The sequence below is a fragment of the Cupressus sempervirens genome, chromosome 9 (assembly GCF_028749045.1).
Source record: "Cupressus sempervirens isolate cs-2001-9-10 chromosome 9, ASM2874904v1, whole genome shotgun sequence".
Lineage (NCBI taxonomy): Eukaryota > Viridiplantae > Streptophyta > Pinopsida > Cupressales > Cupressaceae > Cupressus > Cupressus sempervirens.
Genome location: NC_143126.1, coordinates 14,206,422 through 14,224,339, shown reverse-complemented (window position 1 = coordinate 14,224,339; position 17,918 = coordinate 14,206,422). Strand labels below are relative to the sequence as shown.

The 17,918-nt window shown below is 29.9% G+C and overlaps 1 pseudogene across 1 annotated transcript in view; it reads left to right on the top strand.

The window, feature by feature from the left end:
- The window catches only part of LOC149537405 (MADS-box transcription factor 23-like), a 78,483-nt pseudogene extending 61,340 nt beyond the window's left edge, over positions 1-17,143 (top strand). Inside the window, exons 6-8 of the transcript XR_016356255.1 lie at positions 16,666-16,707; positions 16,800-16,841; positions 16,925-17,143. The product of XR_016356255.1 is annotated as an MADS-box transcription factor 23-like (transcript). The remainder of the gene's footprint in view (positions 1-16,665; positions 16,708-16,799; positions 16,842-16,924) is intronic.
- The last annotated feature ends 775 nt before the right edge of the window (positions 17,144-17,918 follow it).

The window sequence follows — 17,918 nt, the reverse complement described above, 5'->3', positions numbered from 1 at the left end:
TTTAGGGGATACCAAGGCTAAGGTCTATGCAGGATGATTGATCCACTCCAACATTCATACGGGAGGAGGTGGCTTGTTGGTTCAAGGAGTAGTCATAGGAAGATGGTGGAGGTCGTCAGTGGTAGCCCTTTGTGCACCTTTTTGTTTTTTCTCTAGGTGATTTAGTAGGTTTGGGCGGATAGTTCTTGTGGCAGGGTGTTAATGCTCTATATTTTATGCAAAAGAAAATATATATGGCCTTGGGATGGGTAGATTTAAGTTAGTAAGGTATTTGGCCAAATGTTGCGTATGGAAATATTGTAATATCAATACAAAAATCATAATGTTACCTATCAAAAAAAAAGTGACTTAATAATTAAATTAATAAGAAAATAGTTTATTACTCCAACACCCCCCCTTAAGATAAACTTAAGGGGTAGCTAAAAACATAGAAACTACTGCTGAAAGTAAATTTGGGTCTTGACAACAAGGCCTGATGAGGTACCCAAGCATAACCAAATCTCTGAAAAGAGGAGAAATAGAGAAAACCATATGGGAAAAGCCTTACTACAAAAAGTGATGGAAATAATGCTGAAAGAACTAGTGATGGATTGAAGAAGCCTCCAAACTAGGGATTGTCCTAGAAGATAGGAACAAAAGATGATCATGAAGAACACCATTGAAGCATGAAGTTGTAAACATTGCCAAATTGTTGATCTGAAGAACCTCCACTATATAGAACATGACCAGGTAGAGAAGACTAAGTTTGAAGAGCTAATCAATCAAAGATGAAAGGTATTTTCATTCCAAAAAATAGGAATGAAAGAATGTCTATATGGTAAATGATCCATCTCACCGAAATGCATAGGTATCCAACCACTACAATCGCCTAGTACATAGGATAAAATATTGAACACATAGCTCACTCCACCAAACTAAGAAAGAAATAGAACCAACATAACCCATCTATAATGCTGAGAGGTAAGACATGTACACTAAAATTGAATGCAATATCTCCTGCAGAAAGAACTAGGAATATCGAGAGTGCAAAATAAGTACAAACACCTATAATGGCACATGCCATTGACACATCATGAGGCTAATGTCATGGAAGGAACACTCACTTGACAAAGGAAGATGAAAAATATGACCAACATGAAACCCCCCAAGGAACTTTATAATGTAGTGCGAGTACAACAAAACACAAAGATGTGTAAGATCCTGAAATATAATAGAGTGACACTTTATCTCAGTGCGTTTGCAAAAATACCACAAAAGGATGTAAAAAAAGATCAAAAGAGACATAAGGCTGATAGAAGAGATAGTACAACCCATGAAAAGTCATCTGAAGTAACAAAATTGATCTCTAGACCTAAAACAACCAAGATGTCCACCAGAATGCAAAAAAGAAAAAAATTGAATGGGATGTGCCAGGAGCAAAATTTGGAAAATAGAATGTCTCAAGATATGCCACTCAGAATGCAAAATAGAACTCCTAACTTTGACTACCAAAATAGATATGAAAAGAGCACCAAAACTGAAAATAACTTGGACCACTAGAACAGGCTTAGAACTAGCTTTTAGATGATATCTTGTTTGCAAAAAATGGAGTCCAGATGAGAAAGTTACAACCAAACAACTACAAGTAGGCTGAAAAAGTGTTGGAAGGGCAAAAAAATCGCTACCTCTAGATCCATGTCAAAATGCATCGGGAAGCATGCTAATAAGCATCATAAATTACCTCGGGATTCATGCCAAGAAACATTAATTTCCATACCAAAATGTCTCAATCTGTGTGCCAAAAATCTCAATTTTTGTGTTAGTAATCTCAATCTGTGTGCCAAAAAATCTTGATTTGTGTGCCAAAAATCTTCATTTTCATACCAACAAATCTTGATATACGTGCTAAAAAGCTCAATTTTCATGCCAAAAAAGATTATTTTTTGTGCCAAACAACCTCAATTTTTGAGCCAAAAAACTCCATTTATGTGCCCAAAAGCACAAAATTGCCACCTTGGGAAATGTGCCCAATCTGGGAGCAATATTTTTTTGCATCAGATTTCAAGTGTGCCCAAATTGGATAAATTTTATATTAAAATAGGAGTTTTTGGGCGCTTTAAGCTCATAAGTGAGGTTCGTTTGGGCTCAAAGTGCACCAAAAAATTTGACCCCTAAATCCAATACAAAAATACTCTAAAAAATGAAACCCTTAGAAAAAAAGGCACATATCTAAAAGCCAAGCCAAACTTCTCATAAACAAAATAGAGGCATGAAGATCTGGAGCTCTGATACCATGTTGAAGTTGATGAAAGATCAACCCCACAACTCCCGAGAATCACCTCCATGAAAACACCTAACACAGAAAGAGAGAAGCAAAAGCTACGGAGGCTGGAATTCCTATATCCATAGTTGAGACATTCTTGATGAGAAAAAAGAGAGATTGCTATTATCAAAAGTGAATGAATAAATTACGAAGAGATCAATCCTTATAAAAGGAGATCAAAACCCTAATATGTAACTAACCTAGGTTGCATGATAATAATTAAGATAAGAATTAATTATTAATCCCAAAGTTTAGCTTAAGTAAACTAGAGATAATACGTGACTTAATAATTAAATCAGTATGATTTAATTAATAAGAAAATAATTCATTACTCTAACAATATGTCTAAGCCTCCTATGCCATATTTTATTAGGGTTTGATACTCATGATTTAGGGCTTTCCTTTGGATGCTACATAGTTTATATAGGGTTCCATCTCTAGACCCTATGGTGATAGCATTCTTAAGGTTAGGATTTCTAGGCCAGTACAAAACTTTGTCTTCGTTAAAGGTGACTTGATACCCTTCATCTGCAAGTCCAGAGATGGAAACTAATTCCTTTTTATGCCAGGTTTGAAAAGAACATCTTTCAATTTTAGAGTAATCCTAGTTCTTATTTGTATAAAATAGGTCCTAATTCCTTTTACTAGATAGGTGGAGTTATCTCTAATGGTGACTCCTTCAGTGAGATAATTTTCAAAAGTTTCAAACTTATCTCTGAATCCTGTTATGTGAAGGGATGCACTACTGTCTATTATCCACACATTTTTGTTGGATTTCATCTCACTTGATAGGGCTGAGTAGAATAATAGATTTTCTTCCCTTTTTGTTTTAGCTAAGGAGGCTAGAATTTTTTTCCCTTTCTAGATAAAGTCTAAAGGTATGCCCAAATTTCTCACACTTGTAACATTGCACTTTGGAGAAATATTGTCCATCGTAATTATTGTTTCCTTTTTGTTGATCATTTTTCTTCCCTTTAAAATTTCTCTTCTTCCCTCTGTTATTAGAGACTAAGAAAAGAACTTGATTTTCTCCCTCTTGATTTGAAATAATTCCTCCTGAAATTAGTATTGATTCTTCTCAGGTGCAATCATTTTTAAGTTGATCAAAGGCTGGTATTGAAGGTCTTCTAACAACTTGGATGAATGCTTCCCAAGATACATGTAGTCCTCTAAGTGTTATTATGGATAATTATTGATCTTCTACTTCGTTTCCAATAGAGGATAGTTGATTCTTTATTTCAGAAATTCTTCCAAATTAGGATGAGATTGACTCTACTTTATTTATTTTTATATTCATAAGTTGATTTTTAATGTGAAAAATCTACTTAAGTTGTTGATCTCAAATGTATCCTTAATTATTTACAATACTTCAAATGCTTGCTTGAGGTTTGATATGGAGGGAAGAATATGATCTTTTATTGAATTGACAATAATTTTCCTGGCTTTATTATTTCACCTTTTCCAAGTGGATTTTCTCCCGCATCTTCAGGTATTGAATATCAGTTTTAATGAACGATTCTAATTCCACTTCTTTGAAGATAGTTGTAATTCAAAATTTCCATGAGAAGTTTGTTGCTCCTTCAAGCCTATCCTCAAATTTAACATTGTTTTCCATGATGTTATTTTTATTATGACTAGAACAAATTATTTTAAGTAGTTCAATGATCTCTCTACCAATTAGGCTCTGATACCATGCTAATTTTATGGATCAAATTGGTGGAGATTCGAACTATCTTAGTTTGATAGAATAAATGTCCTAATATGTGTATGTAGTCAATTTCTCTAAGAGAAGATTTACTGAATATATACCATTAATAAGATTGACTGAAATTGATTTAATATGACATATATAATATGGCATATATATCTATATTTTGAAACATATCTATCTTAGACTTAACGATAGACTAATTATTTGATGACTGGAATTAGCATTGTAATGGTGATTGATGTTCCTCCCAGCTGCAAATAGTATTAAGTATCAAATGAAAAGGCCTAGCCCACATAGGCGCATGACGCTACGTGAGTATATTTTGAATATACAAACCTTTATATGTTGTTTGAGGATTATTGAGAGACAATAACATAATTGCAGTTATATTATGGTGAATCGACACTAGGCAAGATTAAATAAGGTATTTTGAAATATGAATTTTATATATGTGTTGATAAGAGTTTAATATGTGAAGTGTTGATTAAATATATGAATATATATACATATACATCTGAATATATATATATATATGTATATATATATATATATATATATGTATATATGTATATATACATATATATATATACATATACATATATATATATATGTATATCTATACATATATATATGTATATCTATACATATATATATGTATACATATATATATATATACATATACATATATATATACATATATATATATATATACATACATATATATATATATATACATACATATATATATATACATATATATATATATATATATACATATATATATATATATATATACATATATATATATATATATATATATATATATATATATATATATATATATATATATAAGTATATAATTTGCTTCAATTCACTATGAGGCTAAATTCTAAACAATATATATATATATATATATGTATATATATATATATATATATATATGTATATATATATGTATATATATATATATATATATATATATATGTATATATATGTATATATATGTATATATAAGTATATAATTTGCTTCAATTCACTATGAGGCTAAATTCTAAACAAAGAGGAGTTTCAAATAGTGCTTAAAACATATGTAATGTCCCCTACTGGGAAATTCATTTAATCAATTCTATATTTTCTTTTTGCAATGAAATTTCATATATTCTTTGTAATCCTTTCCATTTATCCATATTTGCCGATATCTCAATCTGATCCTTTCTCAATTATAATATTCTATATAAATAAGTTCTCATACCTAGAGTCATGTCCTTTCATAAGTAGTACTTTTATTATATTAATTAACTATATATTATATTATAATATTATATTAAATATATAGTTTAAATTATATTTCTTATTAGCAATACTAAGTAGTTTTATTTTGAATATTATTGCCTAATATAATTAATTTAAATTTAATTCTCATATATTAGTAGCAATATAGTATGATAATGATAAATGATAACTATATCATTATTTATATTATTATTGATTAATAATTTGTTTATATTTTTAAATTATATTTATTGACAATAAACTTATAATTTAAATAATAATTATTACTATACATAATTTCTTTATATAATCATGAAAATGATTATTATAAACTTCTTTTATCTCATTTATCTATATTGTCATAATTAGGGGACATGACAAATCTACTCTTCCTCATATTGCTTGTCCTCAAGCAATGAATATTTACACAAAACCTTTCTTGCGAAGTTAATATATAAGTTATACACTAGGATGAAAGAATACATATGGTATGCATGTAGTTAATTTTGTAATGCATGGAGTAAATATATGAGTACTTGCAAACACAAAGCATACACGAAGAAGAGACATTAATGCATGAAGACATGAAGCATACATGATGAAGACGCACAATACACATGTTAGACTTTTCCTTGATTGTGAACCTGCAACCACAAAGTCATTAATACACATTCATATACCTGTACCAATGAATACAAGTTAGTACATATAAGTATACTTTCAAAGAAGCTACTAGTTTTAATTAGGAAAAATAGCTCCATTGTAATGTTCCTACTTGTAAGGGCTTATAATATTGTCCTATTTTCCCAAGGAATCAATTATTGAATTATTTAATCAAAATAATTCTTCATATATGTCTATATTCATATCTTGTCAATTATATTGTATGTATAGGCTAGGTCACCCAGGGATTGGACAAGGAAATCACATTAAAGGCTTGACAAGACCTTGGTCCTCGCCTTTCAAATGGATACCTTCCATCCCTCACCATGCCTAGATGCTATACCATACCACAGTCCTCGAAACATCATGGTGGGGTCCCATAGCTCGATAAACCTAAACCCAAGAGTTGGTATATACGGTCCCTCTTACCTTAGGACTTAGCCCTACCCTCTTATCCACCTAGTCTCTTACTGATTAACATAATCTTGGGATCATTTTAGAATCATTACTTCTTAATGATTGCCTTACTAGAGTACTTGGGTATTGTAGTGGGGTCTCATAGCTCGATAAGCCTAAACCCAAGAGTGGAATACATCCCTCTCTTGCCTTGGGGATCAGCCCTACCCTCTTACCTACTTTGTCCTTTCCTCATTTACATGCATTTTCAATTTATCTTGAATCATTTTTGTTTTCATAATTAACAATTAAAGAAATAATTTGATATACTTTTATTATATTACTACTTCTTATTATTACCCTTATATTCTATAAGTTTCATTATCCTTTTGTTTTATATAACATTTATATTTCCCTTTATATTATTTTTTCTCACTAATTTATTAATTATATGTAATGAGACTTACCTTTCCTTACCTTACTCTTGCTTGATACTTGTAGAATGTGTTGTTACTCAATCCTCTAATAACATGTCATATTTCATTCATAAGAATGTCTTCTCAATGTAGTGAGCCATCTTTCTTAATAATCAACTCATGCAAAGATTTTTATCCATCCTTAATAATAGTACATGTGTCATCCTTTTTGCTCAATGCTTGTTCTGATTAGTCTTCACATCGTGTTTTCCTTCCACTTGTGCCAACTTATCCCTCATCATGTCCCAAATATTCTTCTCCATATATCTCATGTACCACAAACTATTATCCAAAATATGATTTATATTCTAAGTATATTTTGTGAATTGTATTCTGAATATATTTTTTAATAAAACATGACTATTCATCAAAACAAAAAAAATTTATATATCATTTTCTTGTAGTGGTATATCCCTCATTTGTTCCAGATTATTTCCCTTGATAGTTGATAGTTAACACCTCCAATCAACCGCTATGGTGTCATCATGATTACGTCACTTTGATGCATTTGTCCATTGGTTTTAACTGTACATACATGGAACATCTGATGAATGTGTCCACCTTCCTTTCTGCCAGATCCTTCCACTTTGTCCTTCTATGGGTATGCATAATTGTTACATAATTATATTAAACTTATTCTTTTATGTCTTTCTCGCTAATGGACCACACCAGATATAAGATTTGTATTTGTGAATAACGGTTTTTTCTTCCTTCCATACACAAATAGCTGTCCTCCTTTACATCAATAAGCATAATAGATATGGTGATGGTTTGCATATATCCACTGCGCAGAGGAAGGTTTATACTTGTTCATTCCACGAGTTGGATTCTACCAATGGCTATGTTATAACCCGTTAGTTGTGTACGACATACCTCCTGATAGCTGGTGAATTTCAATATGCCAATATCTTAGGTTTCACACTTTCCAAAATGATTACAATATTCTCAAGTGCTTGCAAGGTCATCTGTTATGCTTCTTTTCTTTCACCTGATTAGTAATCGTTGTCTATTTCATGTGTGAGATGAGTGGTTGAACGTAATCACAGAAATATATAGTGAAGCTCGCAACAATATTGATCATCTACACAATCTGAGATAGTCCACACTCTATAATCTCATTGCAATGCTTATTGTAATGTCTTGTATCAATTTACAATAATTCTCTATAAGGTTGTGGGTCATAGAAATATCATATGTAAAAGATGGCAGGATTGTAGGCTCTGATACCACTGTAATGTCCCCTACTGAAACATTCATTTAATCAAATTCTATATTTTCTTTTTGCAATAAAATTTTATATATTCTTTGTAATCCTTTCCATTTATCCATATTTACCAATATCTCAATCTGATCATTTCTCAGTTATAATATTCTATATAAATAAGTTATCATACCTAGAGTCATGTCCTCTCATAAGTAGTATTTATATTATATTAATTGACTATATGTTATATTAATAATATATATTATATTAAATATATAGTTTAAATTATATTTCTTATTAGCAATACTAAATAGTTTTATTTTTAATAATATTGCCTAATATATTTAATTTAAATTTAATTCTCATATTTTAGTAGCAATATAGTATGATAATGATAAATCATAAGTATATCATTATTTTTATTATTATTGATTTATAATTTCTCTATATTTTAAATATATTTATTGACAATAAACTTATAATTTAAATAATAATTATTACTATACATAATTTCTTTATATAATCATGAAAATAATTATTATAAACTTCTTTTATCTCATTTATCTATATTGTCATAATTAAGGGACATGACAACATAGCACACCCACTGTCAAAGTTGATACGAGTTGCAAAGAGTGAATTGAAATCCTCTTAAGGTATACTTCCTTTTATTGACCACTTCACTGAAAATCTGATCCGATTGTTATCTCAATCAGAGAAATATGCTCTCAATGACTTGACTATCTTATATCTACTACATTAAAACAAACTATATATATATATATACCCAGGTGGCCATGCCTTTGATATTCATAGGGGAACCCACCATTTGTTCTGCATTAGAAAGCAATAAGATCAAACATTCTACACATCACAATTGTGACCTTGAAAAGGCTAATAACAGAGCTATGTTTTATTTTTCCCTATTTCATTATTAGTAACCATATAGGGTTAGTTTTAGATGAACACTGGGATATGTGCATTCTGAGTTTTGATACATTGAATGCATAGTTATCCAAAATACATCTGGCAATCGAAATCTGATCTCCCTTTGTTTTTTGTAATGCCCCACTCGCGAACCCAAGTGAAATAAACCTGACAAGCTACAATGTTTACTGGACTATTTTTTTAAGTTTAAACAATATTCAACTAAGAATGTAGAAGCAATATACACATGCACATTAATTACACTTAAGAAAATACCATATAGATTGTATTCTTCAAGGGTTCCTTTATATAGATTCATGTATAAGATATTTTATTAATTAGTTTAAATGTCAAGTATAATGTCATGATCATAAATGAATAATAAATACATCATCCTATAAGAAAATGCATAATTACAACTCATACAGTACATGTAATGAATAGCATCCACTGCCCATGTCACATGGTATGCAAGAATAGATACAAGTACATCATAATACAAGTTATATGATAATATATATACATCAATTGAATAGAAGTCTCTGAGATAAGAATAAGAATGATAACGGTATAGCTGCATCCATGAACATCCAACATTTGACAAACTAAGTGGTGCCTAAATGGTAAGAAGTCACCACCTCCTGACTATGTGGTTATCTAGTCAAGTTCCCACTCCCACCATGTAGGGAAGATAATGAACGATCTGTATATGGATAATCAAACATAAAACAATCATAGAAAATGAATCATAATAGAAAAATCTACCTGAAGGGTAACAAATTACAAATAAGAAAAAAATAACCAAAATAAAAAAGACGATCAATCAATCCAACACCTCATACCAATCTATCAAATCAGATACAAAGTACACAATGAGTATCAAAATCAAGAGATAAAGTCAATGAAAGATATCCACTTCAAGTGAAAAGTCACATGTCAAAAGTACAATAACCAATCAAACACCAACAACCATTAATGAAAAATAATCATCAACAATAAATACATCCAACAAATAAAAAACAACCAATAAATACACCACCAAAGGAAAATACAAAAGCTATGGAAGAGACTCAAGCTACATACTAGGGAGTGCCATCATATTCATTGTCAACTCTAAGATAATTACCTTAGTCATCTTTCAAGACCTCGACCCCCTAGTGACTCTATGCGAAACTAGAATATCCTCTCATGAAGATGAGAAAAACTAGTCATACCTCTCAAGGTATCATATCATTCCCATCCTTAGCCTATACAAGCACTCAAGGCATGTGTGAGGCAAAATCTATAACTTATTATTTTAGTGTATCTCAAGGAAAGGGCTAGGTAAGATATTTTAATTACTATGTTATCTCTTGTTACACAACTTACAATAAGTTATCTTAGAAGCCACTTTGGGTTTCGGCCCCCATTGCAAGCCACTCTCATAGGATGCATCTAGACCACCTTCCCAAAAATCTCACAAACTACAATTATGTCTCATACCACAAAAGTAATATTGATCAAATTTGGTTCCTTAATAGGCAACCCAAAAATAAGATTGGTTCTCAAAACCCAAGTTATCATAAATGCTCATCAAAATAAAACGCATAAATATAAATATTAATTTGAATTATAAAAGATACATCATGACATCCAGTCAAATAATCATCATAAAACAAATCTAAAAAATAAGCCTTTGCGCACATCCTAGTTTGGCCAACTATACAAATCACATAAAATCATCATGAAATAATCATGAGATGCTAAACAAATCATAAAAAATACATAGTTTTTAGCCATATAATTTAATTTCATGATTTTCTATGTTCAAATTGAGTCATATGGATGTGTTTAGTAATAAAGTAAGAATATAGATGTTTGCATAAATTGTTAGGTTAATGATCTTATTAAAATGAATAAGTATTTATATGTCAAGTCTCTTTGTGCATATAAAATATCATGCAATATTATCATGTTTATAATCTTAAATCATAAGTGATTTAATTAATAATATAAATGTATATTATTAAATTAAATATGAATATAATTTTATTTCTAAAAATATTAATTTGACTTCAGTTTAAGTCCAATATTAATATTTACTCTTTTTTTTTTAAATTTTCTTTTTTAATTTTTTAATTTTTTAATTTTTTTTAACTCAAACTTGAAATTATAATTATAATTAAATTATTTATAATTTCTCTTATAATAATAAATGTTTTTAACTAGATGATTACATAGTGAACTCCACCATAGGTTCTCTTAGAATATAACAAACTTACAAATATTTATTTATTAACTTCTCAGTTGCATTAATAAGTATAAAATCACTTATATGCAACTAATAGTTTAACTAGAATTAAGAAATCATTAATACTAATATCCACTTTATAAATATATGAGTAATATTTATTTAATTTTTGAAATTAATAAATAATTTTTAATAAAAATTTAGAATTAACAAATAATAGATAATATTTTTTATAATATAACTCTGAAAATTAAATTAATTTTTTATAAAATAAAAAATAATACAATTAGTATTTTCACATGCCTTTGATCTCTCAAATCATGCAAGCACAATATACTTAGTTTTCTATCTTTAATATATTTCTTTTCATATGCATCTAAAAATTTAGTTACAACATGCTTTCTTCACAATTTATCTTTTGCGTTTCCAATAAATTTTGCAACTAAATTATTTTAGATATAAGAAGAATATTTATCTTTATTTAGAAAATTCATGATAGTCACATGAAAAATTTCTAGGTAGAAACCCTAGCCATTCATTTTGTTGTTTTCTTCCAAATTTTAATTTATTTTTTCATATATTAGAAAGAGTTTTAGAAGAATATAGTCATAATAATTTTCTAGATTTTTCTACAGTTTTCTCTCAGCCAAGTTTTCTTGATCAACATGTTTTCCTTTTCAAAATTTACAACATAATTCTTTATCCAAAAATCAATACAATAAATAAATAAGCATGATGCAAGCACTCAAGAAGACACAAAGCATACCGATCTTTTCAAATGAAATATACTACTACGGGTTTCAAACCCTACCTCACACTGATGCTAATAATCTGAAAACATGGTGAAACCCTTGCTAAACCAAAACCGTTCAAATCTTCCAAAATTCCTTTTCCTTAAAATCTCATAAATTTGCTCCCCAAAAACTAGAGTGTGAAATAATGAATCAAATAACCTCTAATATAGAGCCCTAACTCCCTTTAAGGTTTTTGTCTCTAAAATCTCTAAAATATAATTATTTTATTTAAATTAATCATTTCATGCAAATTTAACTCACTTTTTAATTAAATAAACCCTTTTATTTTATTTTCTCACTTTATTATTTAATGTAAGCATGTTAAAAGAAATTATTTATTATTTTAATCAATAAAGATAATTAGAGTGCATCATTTAAATGTAGCTCTAAATTAGTTAGTATTAATTAAATATTTACAATAAAATAATATTTAATATTTAATATTTAAATTCTTTTTATTTAATATTGTGGACCCATTGAACTATATTGAGCCAATCTGAACCTAGGGGTTCCTCATGGATTTATGTTGAACCCAAAAGTATTTGTCTAAATAAGATTAAATTGTGTTGCATCATAATGAACCATTTGAACTTTGTTTCTAGGGCTCAAGACATATGCTCTTGATTATCAGTCACATACCATTTGTGAGGCAAAAAGTTCATCTAAATAGGACATGTATATGGGGGAGGGGGGAATTAGATTTTAAGATTTTAAAATCCGAGATCCAATAGGGGGCTAACACTATTGTATCATCAATTTCTCATTATATTTGTCTTATGGTGGACGAGTACAAAAAAATAATGTAAAACTATAAATTGATTGTGGCTCTTATTAAATTATCTTTTTTATTGTGAATGCTCGGTTTCCTTTAACCTATCCCTTGACCATGATTTTTTGATTAGTTTCCTTGTGATATCTTCGCTTATGTTTGGTCTTTTGATGCTTAATTGTCATACATTTTAGCATGTTTTTAGAAAAAAGAAGTAGCAAGAGAGTGTTGGTCTGAGGTACAAAGAACTTACAAATACGAGGCCCAATAAACATTCCAATGCCAATAGAAAGGCCACACAATGTCATTACGAGGGGTGCTAATAGAAAATAATTAAAAGATCAAGACAAAGAGGTCGTTGCCCAAACAAAGTGGGCCAAATCTCACACTGCAAGGGAATACATGAGAGAAACAACCAAAGCCTACAAACAAAACAGAAAGGGAAAGCCTACAAAAGAGGGCCAAACTCACACCACTTGTGATATCTTCCCTTCTCTTTGGTTTTTTTTGTTGACCTCATGGTCAAATCATTTTTCTATTAGTGACTTAACACTTAATCAGTTGGTTACATTGCTACTGAGCTCTACAATTGCTACCAAGCTTATCATACTGCTAGTAGTTCAAACCAATTGTTTCAGTTGCTCCTGAGTCAATCAAACAGATTACAGTTCATGCCGAGCTTCACAATGTCTACCAAGCATCTGAGATAGAGTATAGTGTTAACCAAACTCTATAGTGTAAGCCAAGCTTATCAGTTCATGCGGAGCTTGCAGTGTTAATAAAGTGAATGAAGGTAGTGTTGACCTAGCCATGCAGTGTCATTCGAGTCTATCGAATTCTTTAGTGTTCACCAAGTTATCTAGTGTTGATCGAGTTCCTGTTACCCCAAGTGATCAGTATGTACCGAGCATCAACATCAATTGAGTGCTAGAGTTTTCCCAGTATCAGAACATCACTCAAGTGGTCTTCAGGACCCAAGTTTTAGCAGAGAGCCAAATTTGTGAAGATTGTTTGAATTTGGTATTGTAACTGACTCTAGAAGGTAATAAATTGGATTAGTATATATGTAATACATTGTATCATATCCAAATATCGATGTGAACAAGCAGAAGAAGTAAATGAGTGTGAATTAGAGAAGGCTACAAGCATTATAAGGAAAAATAAAGAATTATCTATCACAATTAGGTGATCATTATTATTCAAAGGAGTCTCATTTAGCAAACCAAGTTGTAGATCTGAGATCAGCCACTGATTCATCTTAACAGGTGAATCAGTCAAATCCTTTAACAAGGTGGCCTTAACAGTCTCATTCCAAATCTCCTAATAGAGTGAATACTTCATTGTATGTTGTAAATCCTTTCATAAGGTGGACCTAACAGTCCTTATTTCTCCTAACAGGGAAGATCGTCAAAAGTGATCAATTGTAAGCTTTAACAAGCTAACTTTATACTACAGGAATAAAGCTTTTGGGTATCATCCCCACCCCAGTTTTACTTTCTATTTTGAAGGTTTTTGGGTTACCAAATATTGTGTCAAGTGTTATGAATGTTTTATTTCTTTCAGTCTTTCATAAATACAATTAGATCTGATTACATGGTGAATGATTAATTGGTAAAATAAAGTATAATTTTATTGGTTCCTAATTCAGCCCCCCTGCCCTCTGAGTCACGAGGTCTATATTACATTTCCAACATTTTTATCCTTAATTCTTGTACATCTTAGCATATTTTTTGAAAAAAGAACCAACAAGAGGATGTTGGTCTAAGGTACAAAGCACATAAAAATACAAGGCCCAACAAACATTCCTATGATAATACAAAGGCCACACAAAGTTAGTACGAGGGGTGCTAATAGAAAATAATTAAAAGAACAAGGAAAAGAGGCCATTGCTCAAGTAAAGTGGGCCAAATCTCACACCACAAGGGAATACACGAGAGAAACAATGAAATCCTACAAACAAAACATAAAGGGAAAGCCTACAAAAAAGTGCCAAACTCACACCATTACAAATGAATGGCTTAAGTTCATTTTTCCCCTTTGGAAAACTGTATAGGCAATATAGTCCTTAGGTTCTTCAACAAAGGAAACTCTAGGGTAGTTGACAACACAACCACTAGAAGTTGAGGCCCATTAGCAAAACCATGGTGCAAGGACAGAAAAAAAGAGGAAGAAGAAGTGCTGTCCCGATCAAAGGGTTAGGAAAAAGTAGTATATTTGTAAATAGTATGAATACTTGGAAGAGAAGATGAAGCCAATCCATGAGTGACATTTGTGGCCAGGTCACAAACAACATTAGAGGCCTCATTAAGAACTTCCACAAGAGTAACGTCATCATCAACAATCAATGAGTCATCAAAGGAGGACTTCGAGATGGATTCACCCACACAAACAATTAAATGGTTGGAACAAATAGCCTTCCACCAAGTAAAAGCACCTTTGCAGTGCAAAAGTGCACAATTTGAAGCCAAGTGACCTATAGCAAAGAAATACCAACAACAGAAGGGAGGCCCTCGTAGTCCAGTACTTGTGTCCACAATTGGCCCCCAACAATGAGCACCACATTGCTAAGGAATGGCTAAGGAATGGCTAAGACAAGACCAAGTCAACCCAAATAGGGGTGAAATTAATAAGGCCCAAGGTTATTGTAGAATCATTAGCCTTCAAGAACCACCCAAGGGAGTTCCCAATAGCCTCATAGCGAGACATCTCCCATATTTGCAGTGGGATATTAGGAAGGTGAACCCATATCAAATGCTAATTAAGTGATTTAGTAAGAGGGTTGAAATAAATTATCCAAGGCTTGGCAGAAAGGGAATGATTCCCCCAAACCAACATTTTAGTATGCTGATGTAAAAAAGAATAGTTTTTACTTTGTTTTCAACTTGTGAGCGTTGTATTTATCTTTTTCATGTGGTAAAGATGGTTAATATTAATAATACATCAATGAATTTTTTAATATTATCATCTAAATGAATGACAAACACAATATTTTTGTTACTCTCAAATTAATGTTCATATTAACTAAATTAATCTAAGAGAAGCTTGGTAAGATCAATTTCAACATATTTGCAAATATAAGAAATAATTGTCTATTATTTTAGTACCTTATAATACAATAAAAAAAATTAAAATATGTTAAGTTGATCATTCTATGGTCATCTCCAATATTATATAAATGTATGAAAAGATAACCATTAGCAAAAAAATAAATTGTGTATTGCTTAAAATTTTCTTTATGCAACAAGATCATGTAACCATTAGCTCATTCTTCAACTTTGCCTAAAGTATCTCATATACTCATTCGTTTGTAGATTAATACATTATCGTTAAGATAAGAAATGTCAACTACAACGATTCTACATGTATCACCAATTGCTTTTTTATTATTACTTTGCTAAATGTAGCTATTGGTGTTTGTTGTGATTTGAGAAATGTACAATTTTTTGTGAGAAATGTTTCCAAATGTATCGATAAATCTTCTTATAAATTATAATTTTTTCGTATAAGGATAATAATTATAGACCCGTAGTCCAGTTTGAAATGCAAGAAAATTCAAACAAAAAAAAAAGAAAATTATTTCATAAGTTGAAAAAGTATATATAATTTTTGTCTCAAGGTTCTTTTTTTATTTTTGGGTTTGGCTTTTATATTTTGTTCCTCAATTAGCTTTTGGTGAGATGATTTTTTTTATCCCAACTTTATTCTTATGTGAAATTGATATTTTTTTAAAACAATATAATTTTGATTGCATATTCCAATCTACACACCCCCACGTGCGAGAGAATAAAGTTGGGATATAGAGATGTGTGTGTGTCTTTTATTTTTTACAATATCATATTTTAAAATATTTTTATTATTAACTCTAATCAATTAAAGATGTACAATATTCTAACTTAAATGAATTTTTTCAATGTATTTTAGATACAACTTTTACGGATTCAAAATCATGAATTACAAAAGGAGGTATGCAAAAAAAATTTATATCTTTAATTATTTATCTAACAATCAAAATTATTGTTATCACTGATGTTTGTTGTTTGATCAATGTGTTTTAGATACAATATTTTGATATTTATAATCATGAGTTGCAAAAAAGGGTATGTATTTTTAATATTATTTTTTAAATTTTTTTAATTATCAAATTAATCAATTGACAAATTAATAGTATATTTTGATACAGTTTGAGGAAAGTGAGTCTATCATCAATGAAGTTTCAACCTTGATAAACAAAGACGATGTGATATATTCAAAATATAAAGATATATTCTCAATATAGATCCTTTGTGAATAATTTTGATGATATATTATTATACATACACATCTCGACAATGATTAATATTTGATTTTATTCTTTAACTCAAACACCATAAAGAGAGGTTTATTGATAGTTCTAAAATTATATTAATACTTTTGCAATTTTGTATTTTTAAATAGTTCAGAATTAATAATGTTTTAAGGAAGGCTATAGGAGTTAATATTATTGAGGTATTTCAATTATATATATATATATATATATATATATATATATATAATATTTCATTTCATTTCAAAAATGATCTATAGTTTTAGTTTAAAATATGGTTAAATTATTTAGGAACAAATTCAAGATTTTTGTTGATAATAATTTAGATTTTTTTATGTAAGTTGTTAAATGTATTGAGTTTAATTATAACTTTTTATTGATTAAATATTTTAACTTTAATTTTCTATCAATAGATAATCTTTGTTTTTGTTGGTAACATGGATTCTTAGCTTGGTCTAATGACTAGGTGAGTGGCAACTTTATTCTAGTAGTTGCATCTCATATTTTATAACTTTTGGTAAGTTCACATCACCTTTATATCTTCTTACACAATACCATTTTTCAACATCCTTCCTTGTCTCTCCAATCATCAACTATGCCCTTATGTCTCCCACAGTGATCAAATGTCCTCCATCAACAATCATCCTGCCAATATTCACCATCCTTTGTTTGTAGTCCTTCATCAACCTGTACAAGGGTCTTAGTTAGCGTGAAGAGGAGGGTTCCAAGCTATCCATGCACCTACAAAATGTTGACCTTTATGAGAAATGATGAAACAATGTGGAACCAACATAATGTCTTGAGCACACATGACCTGCCATCAAAGAGGCTTATGACTTTATCATCATGTTACATCATTATCCCCTCAATC